This window comes from Pituophis catenifer, unplaced genomic scaffold (assembly GCF_029215685.1).
Source record: "Pituophis catenifer annectens isolate HBS135680 unplaced genomic scaffold, rPitCat1.0.hap2 SCAF_1, whole genome shotgun sequence".
NCBI classification, from domain to species: domain Eukaryota; kingdom Metazoa; phylum Chordata; class Lepidosauria; order Squamata; family Colubridae; genus Pituophis; species Pituophis catenifer.
Genome location: NW_027256881.1, coordinates 6,465,724 through 6,480,462, shown reverse-complemented (window position 1 = coordinate 6,480,462; position 14,739 = coordinate 6,465,724). Strand labels below are relative to the sequence as shown.

The following is a 14,739-nucleotide window of genomic DNA, read 5'->3' as shown; positions in this document are numbered from 1 at the left end:
ATAAAATAAAATAAAATAAAATAAAATAAAATCCCCGGTTATTAAATAAAATGCATGTCCTCCTTCGAACGGATGTCCACAGTGTTCGTTTGAACAGGAATTAATAAAATGCAAATGGGAATGAGCCACAAAGCAAGGTTTTAGGAAACCTCTGAAGCAATGGTGGGTTCCTCTCGGTTCGGTCCGGTTCGGTTGAACCGGTAGTGGTGACGATATGACGTCACCCAACCAGTTCTCCCCCCCGCCCTCCCACCCCCCCCACCCACGTTATTCTTACCTTTTATTTGGTTCCACCCCCAATCTATTGCTGCCCCCTGAGTCCCAGCTGATGACTAGAGGGAAAAAAAACTGTTTAAATTCTTGCCGTGGGGCTTCAAAGGGCCGTCCTACAGCTGATCAGTGTTAAAAGCAAACAAATGACTCGGGTCGTAAGTGCGAGGACTGGTCGTAAGTACGAGGACCTTCCAGAAATGACTCTGACCAGCTAGTCACACCCACCTAGTCACATGACCTCCAAGTCACACCCACAAACTAAGCCACGCCCACAGAACCGGTAGTAAAAAAATTTCGAACCCACCCCTGCTCTGAAGTAAGGATGATACAAAGCTGCTATTCTAATAATCAAGCCAGCATGTTTTGTTATGGCAAGTTTGCACGTGGCTAGTATCAGCGATGTATTTACAGTCCTGCGGTCTCGTAAAAAGTGATGTTCTGGGAGGCACAGTTTTAGTCTGCTCCATGTCAAGGAAAAAAAAAATAGTCCCATGAAAGTCATTCTCTGAGTAAATAAATGGAGACTTGAATGCAAACCCGGGTTTTTTGCCTTGAGGGCCCTGGCTTTAGCACTTCGGTTTCTCTTTTAACATGGATATTTGTGAAAAGCCACCATGCCTCTGTAAAACGCTGAAATCCATTATAGTGATCGTTTTTCTCAGTTAAATACCCTGAAAAGGGGGGGGGGGGAGTGTGATTGAGAGATATTTTGAGTTTAAATGAATCTAGTTTGTCCCTTACATTTACACTTTGGTTCTAACAAAAATTGTATATAAAAGCCAATTTTTGTTAGAATCAGATTATAAATGTAAGGACAAACTGTGTCTGTGTATATATACATACACATACATACATACATACATACAGTGGTGGGATTCAAATAATTTAACAACTGATTCTCTGCCCTAATGACCAGCTGGGTAGGTGTGGCTCGGTGGTCATGTGACCGTGTGGGTGTGGCCAACTCAATGTCACTCAGGTTGATGGGCGCTTCACCTTAGCTGTTACAATGTAATAAGGGTTCACCAGAGAGGCAGTTTCCGTAAGCAGGGCAATAAAGATTAGGCTAGAAACAATACCAGAATGTTTCCTTCCTGCCTTCCTTACAGGATTAGCCGTGTAAAGTGGAAAAAAACAAAATAAGATTTCTTCCAACATCCGCTTCTCCGAACTGCTTAGAAAGTTAACAACCGGTTCTCCTGAATAGGTGTGAACTGGCTGAATCCCACCACTGCATACATACATACATACATACATGTAATCCTTGATTTATGAACACAATTGAGCCCAAAATTTATGTTGCTAAGTGAGAGAGTTGTTAAGTGAATTTTGCCCCATTTTACTACTTTTCTTGCCACAGTTGTTAAGTGAATCTCTGCAGTTGTTAAATTAGCAAAATAGTTGCTAAGTGAGTCTGGCTTCCTTAGTGACTTTGCTTGTCAGAAGGTCGCAAAAGGTGACCACATGACCCTTGGACATTGCAACCGTCGTAAATTTCTGTCAGTTGCCAAGCCTCTGGATTTTGATCAGATGACTATGGGGATACTGCAATGGTCACAAGTGTGAAAAACGGTTGTAAGTCACTTTTTCAGTGCTGTTGTAACTTTGAATGGTCACTAAATGAACTATTGTAAATTGAGGATTACCTGCACACACATACACAGACAGACATTTTTATTTATTAGGCCAACTAAAGGTTGCACAATGATTGCACGATTATGAGGTAATACAAATTCAAAACAGATTAAAATTGTTCAGAATGAAGACAGAAAAGTATTGCCCCATTATGGATTTTGATTTTTTGCGGGTTTTGTTCAGGGGAGAAATCCAGCAGGTTCTGACAGGTTCTGGAGAACTGGTAGCGGAAATTTTGAGCAGTTCGGAGAACAGGTAGTGGAAATTTTGAATAGTTTGGAGAACCGGCAAATACCACCACTGGCTGGCCCCAGAGTGGGGTGGGAATGGAGATTTTACAATATCCTTCCCCCAGGAGTGGGAAGGGAATGGCGATTTTGCAGTATCTTTCCCCTGCCACGCCCCCAAGCCATGCCCCCAAGCCACACCACGCTCACCAAGCCACGCCCACACAACCAGTAGTAAAAAGATTTGAATTTCACCACTGGGTTTGTTTCTTCTTTTTGACTACTATGGACTTCCTTTCCCTTTCCTTTAATATGTCGGGTTTTTTTGGAAATTGTTTTCTAGGCCTTGAATCTCAGTTAATCTAAGTTAAAAAGCAATTTGAACACCAAAGCAGTCCAGGGCTTTATGTTCCAAAGGGCTGTCTACTCCTAAATTACTCTTTCTGTTAGTTAAGATCACTTTAAGAGGACTTTTTAAGTTCAAGGCTTTGGTTGTTGGAGCACAGATTTTTCCTTCCGTGGCATCAAGGATGTGGAATTCATATTAAGTCCGTCCCATTTTTTTTCTCCCCATATCCTTTGATTCTCTTGATGCTGTGCTTCTGCGTGTTTTAATCCACTGGTTTGATCTTTAGAGTCCGGTCCCTATTTTATATTTTACTCCAGTTCTTCCTAAGCCACCCCAAGGGAAAAAGTATTCCACATACTGTATGTGCAAAATCAAATAAAAGACACTCCTCACCATGTCCAACTACAGCTGAAAGCAGATTGGGTCCAAGATGCAGAGCCCCCACCAAAGCCAGAGCCAGGCTGAAGCCTGGATAGCTCAACAGACAGAAGAACTGTAATTTAACACTGTAATTTACTTGCAATTAAAATAAGATCGAATCTCGCCAGGCTCAAGGTTGACCCAGCCTTCCATCCTTTCTAAGGTTGGTAAATTGAGGACCCAGTTTGTGGGGGCAATAAGCTGACTTTGTATAAAATATACAAAAGTATGAAAGCTATTGCTTAACGCACTGTAAGCTGCCCTGAGTCTCCGGAGAAGGGCGGCATATAAATCAAATTAAAAAAAAAAGCAGAATCCACATTAAGACCTCCTTGATTGGCAGGAGAGTCAAGGGGAGGAGGGGGGATTTTTTTTCAGAGAGCTTCCTTCCGCATGGTGCTTTTGCACTCAAACAAGCAAGGAGCTGGAAACTATCACAGCAGGTGGGAGAAAAGAGGGCTGCATGGAAAGGGCGTTTTTCTGATAGCTACTCCTGGAGAATCAACTACAGTTTTTGTTGTTGATGATGTTATCCATCATCAAGATGTTTTCCAAAGCACCAAAAGGCAAGACGAGAACCTACAGATGGAAACCAGGGGTGGGTTCTAAATTTTTTTACTACCGGTTCTGTGGGCGTGGCTTATTTTGTGGGTGTGGCTTGGAGGTCATGTGACTAGGTGGGCGTGGCTAGCTGGTCAGGGTCATTTCTGGAAGGTCCTCACACTTACGACCCGACTCATTTATTTGCTTTTAACACTGATCAGCTGTAGGACGGCCCTTTGAAGCCCCGCGGCAAGAGTTTAAACAGTTTTTTTCCCTCTAGTCATCAGCTGGGACTCAGGAGGCAGCAGTAGATTGGGGGTGGGGCCAAATAAAAGGTAAGAATAACATGGGGGGTGGGAGGGTGGGGGAGGGGGAGAACCGGTTCGGTGACGTCATATCGTCACCGCTACCGGCTTGGCCGAACCGGACCGAACCAGGAGGAATCCACCACTGATGGAAACCAACCAAAGAGAGAAGCAATCTAGAACTAAGGAGGAATTTCCTAATGGTGGCAACAATCAACCAATGGAACAGCTTCCTTCAGGAGCTGTGGGTGGTCCATCACTGGAGGCTTTCAAAAGGAGACTGGACTGAAATGGCAGAAGGTCTCCTGCTCGAGCAAGTGATTGGATTAGAAGACCTCCAAGGTCCCTTCCAACTTTACTATTCTACATTCTGTGTCCGTGATGGCGAACCTATGGCACGCGTGCCACAGGTGGCACGCGGAGCCATATCTGTGGGCACGCGAGCGTTGCCCTATCTTAGCTCCAGCGTGCAAGAGCGCGCCAGCCACCTGATTTTCAGGCCTTCCGGTCCCACTGGAAGTTGGGAAACATGTTGTTTCCAGCCTCCAGAGGGCCTCCGGGGGGAAGGGAGGAAGGCCGTTTTCATCCTCCCCAGGCTCCAAGAAAGCCTCTGGAGCCTAGGGAGGGCGAAAAAACGGACCTACTGGGGCCACCGTGCCAAAACCGGGGGAGCGCAGGGGGTGTGTGCATTGAATTATGGATGTGGGCACGCATGCGCGTGACCTCCCCGTGTTCCCCCTGCTTTTGGCACGCAACAGCAAAAAAGTTAGCCATCACTGTTCTATGTTCTATCGATTCGGTTGAGTCTGACTCTTGGTGATTCTGTGGGTCAGGTCTTTCCACATCTTTGGATCTTATTTATTTATTTATTGGTTCGATTTATATGCCGCCCTTTTCCGGAGACTCAGGGCAGCTTACAATGCGTTAAGCAATAGCCTTCATACTTTTGTATATACCTGCTTAGTAGGGCTTTCGCCCCCCCCCCCCACCCAAGCGGTGTTCTTTTTTTATACAAAGTCAGCTTATTGCCCCCACAAACAGGGTCCTCATTTTTACCTACCTCAAAAGGATGGAAGGCTGAGTCAACCTTGAGCCTGGTGAGATTTGAACTTGCAGTAATTGCAGGCAACTGGTGCTACTTAATAGCACTTTAGTCTGCTACGCCACCAAGGCTCCTTGCACTGCTTCTTTGAGTTTTTCTATGCTCTGGCAGGTGTCAGCTTTGATGGTGTCCAGCCACTGTGCTCTTTGACGGCCTGGTTTCCTTACCTCTACCTCTTCCAAACATAAATTGCTTTCTCAGTGAATTTCCCCACATGACATGAGCAAAGTAGGTGGGATGCAGTTTCGTGATTTTGCATTCTAGTGACATGTCTGGTGTTATGCATTGTTTGTTACAACTATGTTGCTTGCTTGATACAACTGTGTAGTAGTTCTTGACTTATGACCACAATGGAGCCTGCCCATTATGGTCATAAGTCATGATGATCATAAACAGGTTAGTTGGGTGATGAAATGTCTGCAAGCAAGCAATCAAACTCAGAGAGCACCCAGGACTCCACAGTTAAATCCTGAACCACATATTGGACTACTCTAATTTCATGCTAATCCCCTGTTAATCAGTCAATCAGAATAGAGCTGGAAGGGTCCTTGGAGGTCTTCTAGTCCAATCCCCTGCTTGGGCAGGAAACCCTATACTGTTTCAGACAGGTGGCTGTCCAGTCTCTTCTTAAAAACTTCCAGTGATGAACCACCTACAACTTCTGAAGGCAAGCTGTTGCACTGGTTGATTGTTCTCACTATTAGGAAATTTCTCCTTAATTCCAGCTTGCTTCTCTCCTTGATTAGTTCCCATCCATTGTTTCTAGTCTTGTCTTCTGGTGCTTTGGAAAATAAGTTGACCCCCTCCTCTTTGTGGCAGCCTCTCAAATACTGGAATACTGCTATTTATGTACCCCCTAGTCCCGCGATGGCGAACCTATGGCATGCATGCCACAGGTGGTACGTGGAGGCATATCAGTGGGTAGACAAGTGTTGCCCTAGCTCAGCTCCGGCGCGTATGTGTGTGCCGGCCAGCTGATTTTCGGGCCTTCTGGACCCACCGGAAGTCAGGAAACAAGCTATTTCGAGCCTCTGGAGGGCCTCGGGTGGGGGGGGAGGCTGTTTTTGCCCTCCCCAGGCTCCAAGAAAGCCTCTGGAGCCTGGGGAGGGCGAAAAAACGGGCCTACTGGGCCCACCATGCCATCGCGAGCCAAAAGCGGGGAAAGCGCAGGGGTAGCGCATGCGCATGAGGGCAAGGTGTACTGAATTATGAGTGTGGGTACGTGTGGGTGTGACCCCCCCCTGTGCTCCCCCCGCTTTTGGCACATAACGGCAAAAAGGTTAGCCATCACTGCCCTAGTCCTTCTTTTCTCTAGACGGGAAGGCCTTTGACCACTCTGGATGTCAGCAGCTCCTGCATTTTGGGAGACTTCAGAAGCAATAATATGCCCGGCCTCTCTGTCTCCTTTTGCCCTCCCCCCCTCCCCCTGCTTGTCTTGCTAGGTTGGTGGCAAACCCAGAACTTTTTTTTTTTATTTGATTTATATGCCGCCCTTCTCCGGAGACTCAGGGCGGCTTACAATGCGTTAAGCAATAGCCTTCACCCTTTTGTATATTTATACAAAGTCAGCTTATTGCCCCCACAAACTGGGTCCTCAATTTACCTACCTTAGAAAGGATGGAAGGCTGAGTCAACCTTGAGCCTGGTGAGATTCGAACTTACAGTAATTGCAGACAACTGGTATTAATCACAGTGCTATCAGTCTGCTGAGCCACCAGGTAACTTCTGGAAACGTGTTACCAAGTGCCAGGCTGTAATTCTTCAGGGCTGGAGGAGAAGGGGCGTTGGAAGGCAGAAGTCCCCAGCTTTCTAAGGAGACAGTCTTTTCAGCCATTTCAGTCCCTCCATGCAGTTTGCATCATCCAAAGAGGTCAAAGGCCTTTCATGCTACGCTGGAACCAAAGGCCGAAATTGCCTCTCTGTTGATTGATGCATCTTTGATCAGTCCTCACCCCGTGTCCCCATGCCCCCCTGCATATATTTTACACCGTTATCTGAAGAGATGCACTGGGTTAAGGATCTGAGTTCTGCTGAGCCACGAGCGTGAAAAGCATGTCAGATCAAGTACGGCCATTCCTTCTAAGAGGAGTGGGGCTCTTACCCCCTCCTCTCCCTTGCGCTCTCCTCCAAAATGTAACATAATCTGATGGGTTTACCGTTGTTCCGAGCAAATCTCTATAGCAAATGAAAAGGCTTAGGGAAAGCATGAAACTGGCCCCCGATTGTTCTAAGAGGGACACTTGAAAGCGCCGAGATCAAGTGGAAATCATTCGTCCCGTCTTACAGAAAGCCTCGGCCTTTTATTATTTATTTATTTACTTGTCATCTCCCAAAGAAGAGAACGGCTTCATGAAGTCTCCCCTTGCAAAGCTGTTAAAGGAACGGTGCGTTTCATCGGTGCTTTTTTTTGTTTTTAACTTTTGCATCATGTCAGGGGGCCAAGAAGATAGATGAATGGATGGGCTGGGAGTCGTGGAAAAGCAAAGCTTCTCCTAGGCCTCTTTCTTAGTTAAGAAAATTAGTCCCGTGGATCAAGGCAGCTTATCCGATGATGGGGTTGATCGTTGGGAGAGATTCTTCCCAGCACCGAAAACCAGCAATTTAAAGATTTATTGATTCGCTTTTGTCGCGCATGAAACTGTGAGCCGAACAAACGTCTCATGTTCATAAAGTATAAAGCATACCATTATTTTTGATGCTCCCTTGGCTAGCACCGTCTTCTATTTGCATGTCATCTCTAAATGCCCGCACGGGGAGTCCTTGATTTACGACTGATCGCTTAGCGACCATTAAAAGTTACAATGTGAACTGTGAAAATGGGGCTTGCAACCCAGATTCAACGTTCTGACATCTGCTTGCCGCTGTTCCTCCCACCCACCCCGGCAGTCGCTGCATTTTGGGCACTTGGCAACTGGCCTACTTCTATAACTGTTTGCAGTGCCCCTGTGGTCATGTGGGCGTGATTTACAATGTATTTGCCAGAAATCAGCATTTACTTCTGTTTTCCTGCAGAAACTGCCCCGTAGTGAACAATGGATTTGCTTCACAGCTGCCCACTCTGATGGTCTGTGGCATTGGCTTCACCATCACTGCAGAAAAGGCTGTAAGGTCAGGCAAAGCCTTGCGGTGACCACTTTACGACCATCACGACTTACAGATGAAATTGGGTGCTCAATTACAGTTGTTGAGTCAAGGCTGCTTCTGATGGAAATGTGATATAAAAAATAGCAATAGTACTTAGACTTATATACCATGTCACCAGTGGTGAAATTCAAATTTTTTTACTACCGGTTCTGTGGGCATGGCTTGGTGGGCATGGCAGGGGAAGGATACTGCAAAATCCCCATTTCCTCCCCACTCCTGGGGGAAGGATATTGCAAAATCTCCATTCCCAACCCACTCTGGGACCAGCCAGAGGTGGTATTTGCCGGTTCTCCAAACTACTCAAAATTTCCGCTACCGGTTCTCCAGAACCTGTCAGAACCTGCTGGATTTCACCCCTGCACTTCACAGTGCTTTACAGACATCTCTAAGTTGTAACAAAGTCAGCATATTGCCCCCAACAATCTAGGTCATCATTTTACCCACCTCGGAAGGATGGAAAGCTGAGTCAACCTCGAGCCGGTCAGGATCAAACTGCTGGCAGTCGGCAGTCAGGAGAATGAGCCTGCAATACTGCATTCTAACCACTACGCTATCAGGGCTCTTCAAAAGCTTGTTGTGAGTCAACTTGTTAAGGCTAAGAACACATTGGCTCATCTCTTCCCAATACCCTTTCATTTTGAAAGTGTACCTTATAGAGGAGATGGTAGCGTTAAAATTGAGTTAATAAGTAAACGAAATATAGAATTATGTCCTTCTCCCCTTGCTTTCACCTTTTTCCACTTTTAATTCTAAGCCATGACTGTTAAGGGCCTTGAACACAATAAGGCAATATATCTGTAAGGCATGTGTGTGTATGTATGTATGTATGTATGTATGTATGTATGAATAAATGTATGTATGTATGTATGTATGTATGTATGTATGTATGTATGTCTCGCATCTCTTTAAGAGTACAAAATTGCCATCTTCATAACAGTTCACAGTAGGGCAGGCATGTTGAGGTTGGGTATGAACTAAGTGAAAGTGAATTAAATGAAATCTGTGATGCTGTGCCCTGAAATGAGCGATGATGATGATGACATGCCACCAAGCCATCTTCAATTCTTAGATAGATAGATTTCTCCATGATGATCTGTCCCTAACCTGGTTCTTTAGGGCTTCCAACGGTGCCTCCATTGCCACTATAACTTAGTCCTTCCACATTGCTGCTGATCTTCCTCTTCTTCTCTTTCCTGCCAACTTTCCTTGCATTAAAACCTTCTCCAGGGAATTGAATCTTCACATAAAGTGTCTGAGCTAATACAGATGGGAGTTATAGGTCAAAACATCCGGATAGATGGGCACCAGTTATTTTCTTCAACCCAGTCTACTTTCCAGAGATCAGCTTGTCAGGAACAGTAACAGGAGGAAGTCCAATGTATGTTGGCAGGAACTCCTCAACAACAGGATGGGATATAAATCTAATGAATGAATAAAGTTGCCTCTGCACAGTTTTCCATCTTTCCTTCCTTTCTTTCTGATATGTTTGCTTTGAAAGATACTTGTAAAGTCCCGAGAGATTAGATTCCTTGGACCAAGAGCAATGCTTTTCCACATAGCCCTGGCATCTCATAAACTGGGTTTTGTAACGAAACACTTTCAATTCAGGAAGGTGAAGTCTACTTCCTCCAAATTCTTGACTCTGGCAAAACTCATTTTTGTCCCACTTGCTTAGGGTATAGATTAAATAAATTTTAAATTTCCCAATTCTCCTTTCTTTTCTAATGCTTTAGTTCAAAATCTGAAAGAGAGACTTCTCTGGCATTAAAACTGTACTAGAGGTTTTTAAAACATGTGCACATGCATATATCTTTTACACGTTTTAAATTGCTGGCTTAAGCCCACTTTTCTCAGAAGTCAATATATTGCTGTTTTACTTCTAAGGTGCCCATCTTGAACGTCTTAATAGCTTGTGATGGGCAGGAGATAATCGAGCCTGCACACTAGTGAGATTAAAACATGGATTGGATAGTATCCTTTGTTTTCAGGACTGGGTTTCAGAAGCAAGGTTACAATGGCTAAAAAAATCTGTTGGTGGGTATCTGAAAGGTTCCAAGTAATACACCCATAGCAGTGGTGGGTTGCTACCGGTTCGCCCCAATTCGAGTCAACCGGTAGCAGCAGCGGCGGGAGGTTCCACCCATTCATCCAGACATAATCAAATATGCTCTGCGCATGCGCAGAAGCTTCTGTGCATGTGCAGAAGTAGCACATGCGCAAATCGGTAGCAAAGGTAAGTGAAACCCATCCCTGACCCATAGTAAACAGAACTCCGAGGCAAGCAGTTCCTCAAAGAACAAGTTTATTGGATACATCATATTGGCACAAGCTGGTGAAAACCAACTCTAAAGGTTCCTGCGGTTTTCATCTAATTAAAAGTAAAAGCTTTTCCCCTTTCCCAAACAATCAGTCACATGGTCCAATCAAAGTACTGTGTGGTTGCTTGGAAACTTCACTCCTCCTCTCTTCAGCCACCTGTGGGAATGTCCTTGGTTCTCAGAGGAAACTATTTTGTTTTGGCTACAAACCCCAGCTATCTCTACTCCCCCCTCCCTATCCCTCAGCACCATTATGGCAGAGCTGAAGCCTCCAAGATGGCCTCGGTCAGGCTAGCTTCAGAGTTGACAGTATCTTTCTGCAAAGCCTTTCCCATTTAGGCCGAAAGTGAAACAGCACATAGTTGCAATGTTGTTAATCTGGTATTAAGCTCCCAAAACTAAAAATAATAATAATAATAAAAAAAGAAACTATAGCATGGTTGCGTCATTCCTCGCATAACTGCGAATGGAAATATGCTTCATGAATAAAAACTTGCTGTCAACATACATCGCACTCAAAATACCGGAGCATATGGTGTGTGATTATCTGTATTGTCAAATGCAATGAAGTGGATTTGGCTATAATAAAAAATGTAATATTTTGGAAATTTGATAATAAACAGTGCAGGAATTGACAGCTGTGATTCTCGGAGATGAAGAAATGGAAGGACATCACAAGACGGCGCATAATGTAAACCTGGGAATAGTTTGTTTCCCTCGCAAAGCGGATTCATATTCTGAATTTATTCGAAAGCAACACGGGCCATTTGGTTGGGGAAAAATATATTAAATGCTTCAAAGTTGACGTTCCGTCAGTTTTAATCAAAACTCTTTTTAAAATGTAGGATTTAATCAATTCATCAGTTATTTCCTCCAGATGGAATAGTTATTAGATCTTTGGGATGGTTTTTTTTGTGTGTGTGTGTTAGACATTGTCTAAGGTACATTTGGAATACCTAAGCTAACTTTGACAAGTGACATATTAATATTTACACATATGTATTACTACAAGCTGCGCACGGGGGGGGGGGGGGAAATGACGTGGGGAAAATGCTAGCAGAAGTTTTGATGAGATCCACCGTAGTTCTATCCAGTTTCAACAAAGTCATATCCTTTCCATCAACTTCTAAAGAATGGCGGCTAAAGAGATGGGCATCTGGTATGCTTTGCTTTCCTATAATTGGAGCAGTGACCCACAGGAACAATAATTAGCAGGCTCCTTTGATTAATTAGCACTGTTTTTAACAAGAAATGAACTATTCTCTGTTGACCAAATTAGATATTTAGATGCCCTGCTCCGTCCCTGATGATTGTAAGGACAAACGCTCACCATTTTGATAATCTGGGCTCTTCCAAGGACATTCCAGCAGTCTTGGACTTGTCTGTCTACCTTACCTGTTGATCTTTTTCCCCCTCAACATTGTTGTTTTCTAGTCCTTTTTTAACTCAATGTCATAGGTCCAAAATGGGCACATTTCTGACAAATCTGTTTTATTTTCCCAGTAAGGTAAAGGTTCCCCTCGCACATATGTGCTAGTTGTTCCCGACTCTAGGGGGCGGTGCTCATCTCCATTTCAAAGCCGAAGAGCCAGCACTGTCTGAAGACGTCTCCGTGGCCAGCATGAGTAAACGCCAAAGGCACACGGAACGCTGTTACCTTCCCACCAAAGGTGGTCCCTATTTTTCTACTTGCACGTTTTATGTGCTTTCGAACTGCTAGGTTGGCAAGAAGCTGGGACAAGTAACGGGAGCTCACCCCGAGACGCGGCACTTGAACCGCTGAACTGCCAACCTTTCGATCGACAAGCTCAGCATCTTAGCCACTGAGCCACCGCGTCCCTCTTAGTACTCATCTCCCATTACTCATCTCTAAGTACATTCTCCCAGTACTCATATCTAAATACAAATTTTGAAGGCATCTGTTTTCTCAATTTGAAGAGATGTTGATTTAACTTGTGTTTTTTATTTTTTAACCTTCATGAATTTGTTGTTGTCTTTCTCACTAGGCAGTCAGTCACTAGGGTTAATCTCGTGTTTACTTCTCTAGTGCTTTCTTCATTTTAGCTCTTCTGGTCCTCAAGAAGTCAATATATAGTAACATCTGTATTTCATTATCAAATGTGAATTCTCAAAGCATACTAAAGTAGTTGGTATTACCATAATCATCTTACTATTAACTCTGATTTTCTTTACTGTCACTTTGGACTTTTAGAACTAACTCTTCTAATCCTGATTTCTCTTCTAAAAAAAAAAAGTGATATCTGTGTTAGCTAAAAATCTCACAATTTTTATTCCGGCTGTCATCTCTTCTGATCCTGTCAATCAATCTTATAAACATTTTCATTTACAGGTTAAACAGTTATGTGTCCTTATTTCCCTCGTTTGATAATGCCAAACCACTGTCTCTCCGAACTCTCCAAACTAACAGTAACTTCTGGTTCATTGCAAAGTTTCCTCTGATGAATAATCAAGACATTCTGTCACATCCATTAGCCTTAATATCTTCTAGTGTTGGTGTGATCTCCACAATCAAAGACTTTGCTTAGTTATTCTTCTGCTTCTTTCATTATTTACCTTATTTTAGCTATCTGATCTCCTGTTCCTCTAAAGCAGGGACTATGGCCCTTTTATAACCCATGGACTTTAACTTCCAGAATTCTGGGAGTTGAAGTCCACGGGTCATAAAAGGACTATAGTTCCCTCCACTTCTGCTCTAAAGGTAAAGGTTTCCCTGTCCAGTCGTGTCCAACTGTAGGGCGCAATGCTCATCCCCATTTTTTGGCCGAGGGAGCCAGCATTGTGTGAAGACATTTTCTGTGGTTATGTGGCCAGCATGACTGTAAGCCAAAGGTGCATGGAACCCTGTTACCTTCCCACCGAAGTGGTACCTATTTATCTACTTGCACTTGCATGCTTTCAAACTGCTAGGTGGGCAGGAGTTGGGACAGGAACGGGAATTCACCCCATTGCGCAGTGTTCGGATCTCAAACCTGGGCTGTCAGCTTTCCAGCTGACAAACTAGGTATCTTTAACAGTTCCTCTACCTTTCATGAAACCTGTTATTTGTCCTTCAGAATTTCTGCCGCTACAGTTCCTAGGATCTGATTTTTCTCTAAAAGGGACAGCTGGCACAGCTGGATTTGGCCAAGGCTGTGCTTAAACAGGCAGCTGATGGACCGCAAAAGTGTTTTTTTCCAAAAGGCAACTCGACTTTGTTTTTCCTTGAAGACGTTTTGCTTCTCATCCAAGAAGCTTCTTCAGAACTAGGAGGACATCAAGACAGCAGTAGGAAGGCTGGGAGGGATTTGGTGGGATTTTCCATTAAGTTTTTATCTTCATCCTCCCCATCCAAAACTGAATTAAAAGTTTATTGGCCCCTTTTCGATCACTGCTCAATCGGTCTCACGGCTTTTCATTTCTAATCGCCCAATTCTATGAAAATACATCTGGTATTTCAACACTGTCTCCTGTGGAAGCTTCCTGTGCCTTGTATTCAGCAGCTCTTTGGAAGCTCAACATTGGCAAAGCTACCATATCAAGATAGTCATCCCCTCGACAATGTTATCTATAAATTATCATTCAGAGATTGAGAGAACCCTCTCCCTTCTCAATCTTGATTAATCCTGACAGTAGAAACTTGCAGATCTAGTGCCTTTCTGAATTAATTAATTATCATCCCTCGGTAGCAGTGTTTTTGTTTTTTTCTTATCTTGCCTTCTGGTGCTTTTGAAAATAGGTTGACACCAGTGGTGAAATCCTCCGTCGATTGCCACTGGTTCGCTAGCCGGGCATGCATGCTGTGCACCAAATGTGCACCGTGCACATGTGCATACGCAGTGCGCATGTGCATGTGCAGTGCGCACCAAATGCACACTTTGCACGCATGCACAGTGCGCAGCAAACGTACGCTTCATGCAAAAAAAGGAGCCGTTTGAAGGTAAATAGAATAGCGAGGGGGGGAACAGCTGTGCCACACGATTTAGATTCGTTAGAAAGCAGAATTTCCTGCTTTCTCGCAAATATAAATCGCACAACACAGCTGATTGTCGGAAATACCGGTTTGGACTACCCGGTAGCTTTTTTTACTACCAGTTTGCCTGAACCAGTAGCTTTTATTAGTACCGCTTCTCCCAAACCGGTGCAAATCGGTAACATTTCACCCCTGGTTGACCCCCTCTTCTTTGTGGAAGCCCCTCAAATAAACCTTTTTGTTTATCATTGCCATATTTCCTTTGTATTGTGCAGCCGAGGAACAATCCCACCGCTAGGCACACAGGACGAATATGGGGAATTCTTTGCTAGTGGGAATTCTGAAAATGCCTCAGCTAAAAGAAGGTCAAGGGGTTGAGTCTGAAAACAGACAAGCGAGAGGATCAATTGGGTCAGGAGCAGATCACCTACTACCTCTCCGATGTTTCGGGTT

General features: G+C 44.2%; 1 protein-coding gene across 6 annotated transcripts in view; it reads left to right on the top strand.

Moving 5' to 3' along the window:
- MSI2 (musashi RNA binding protein 2) overlaps positions 1-14,739 on the top strand; it is a 648,294-nt gene that overhangs the window by 486,406 nt on the left and 147,149 nt on the right. The window lies entirely within an intron of this gene.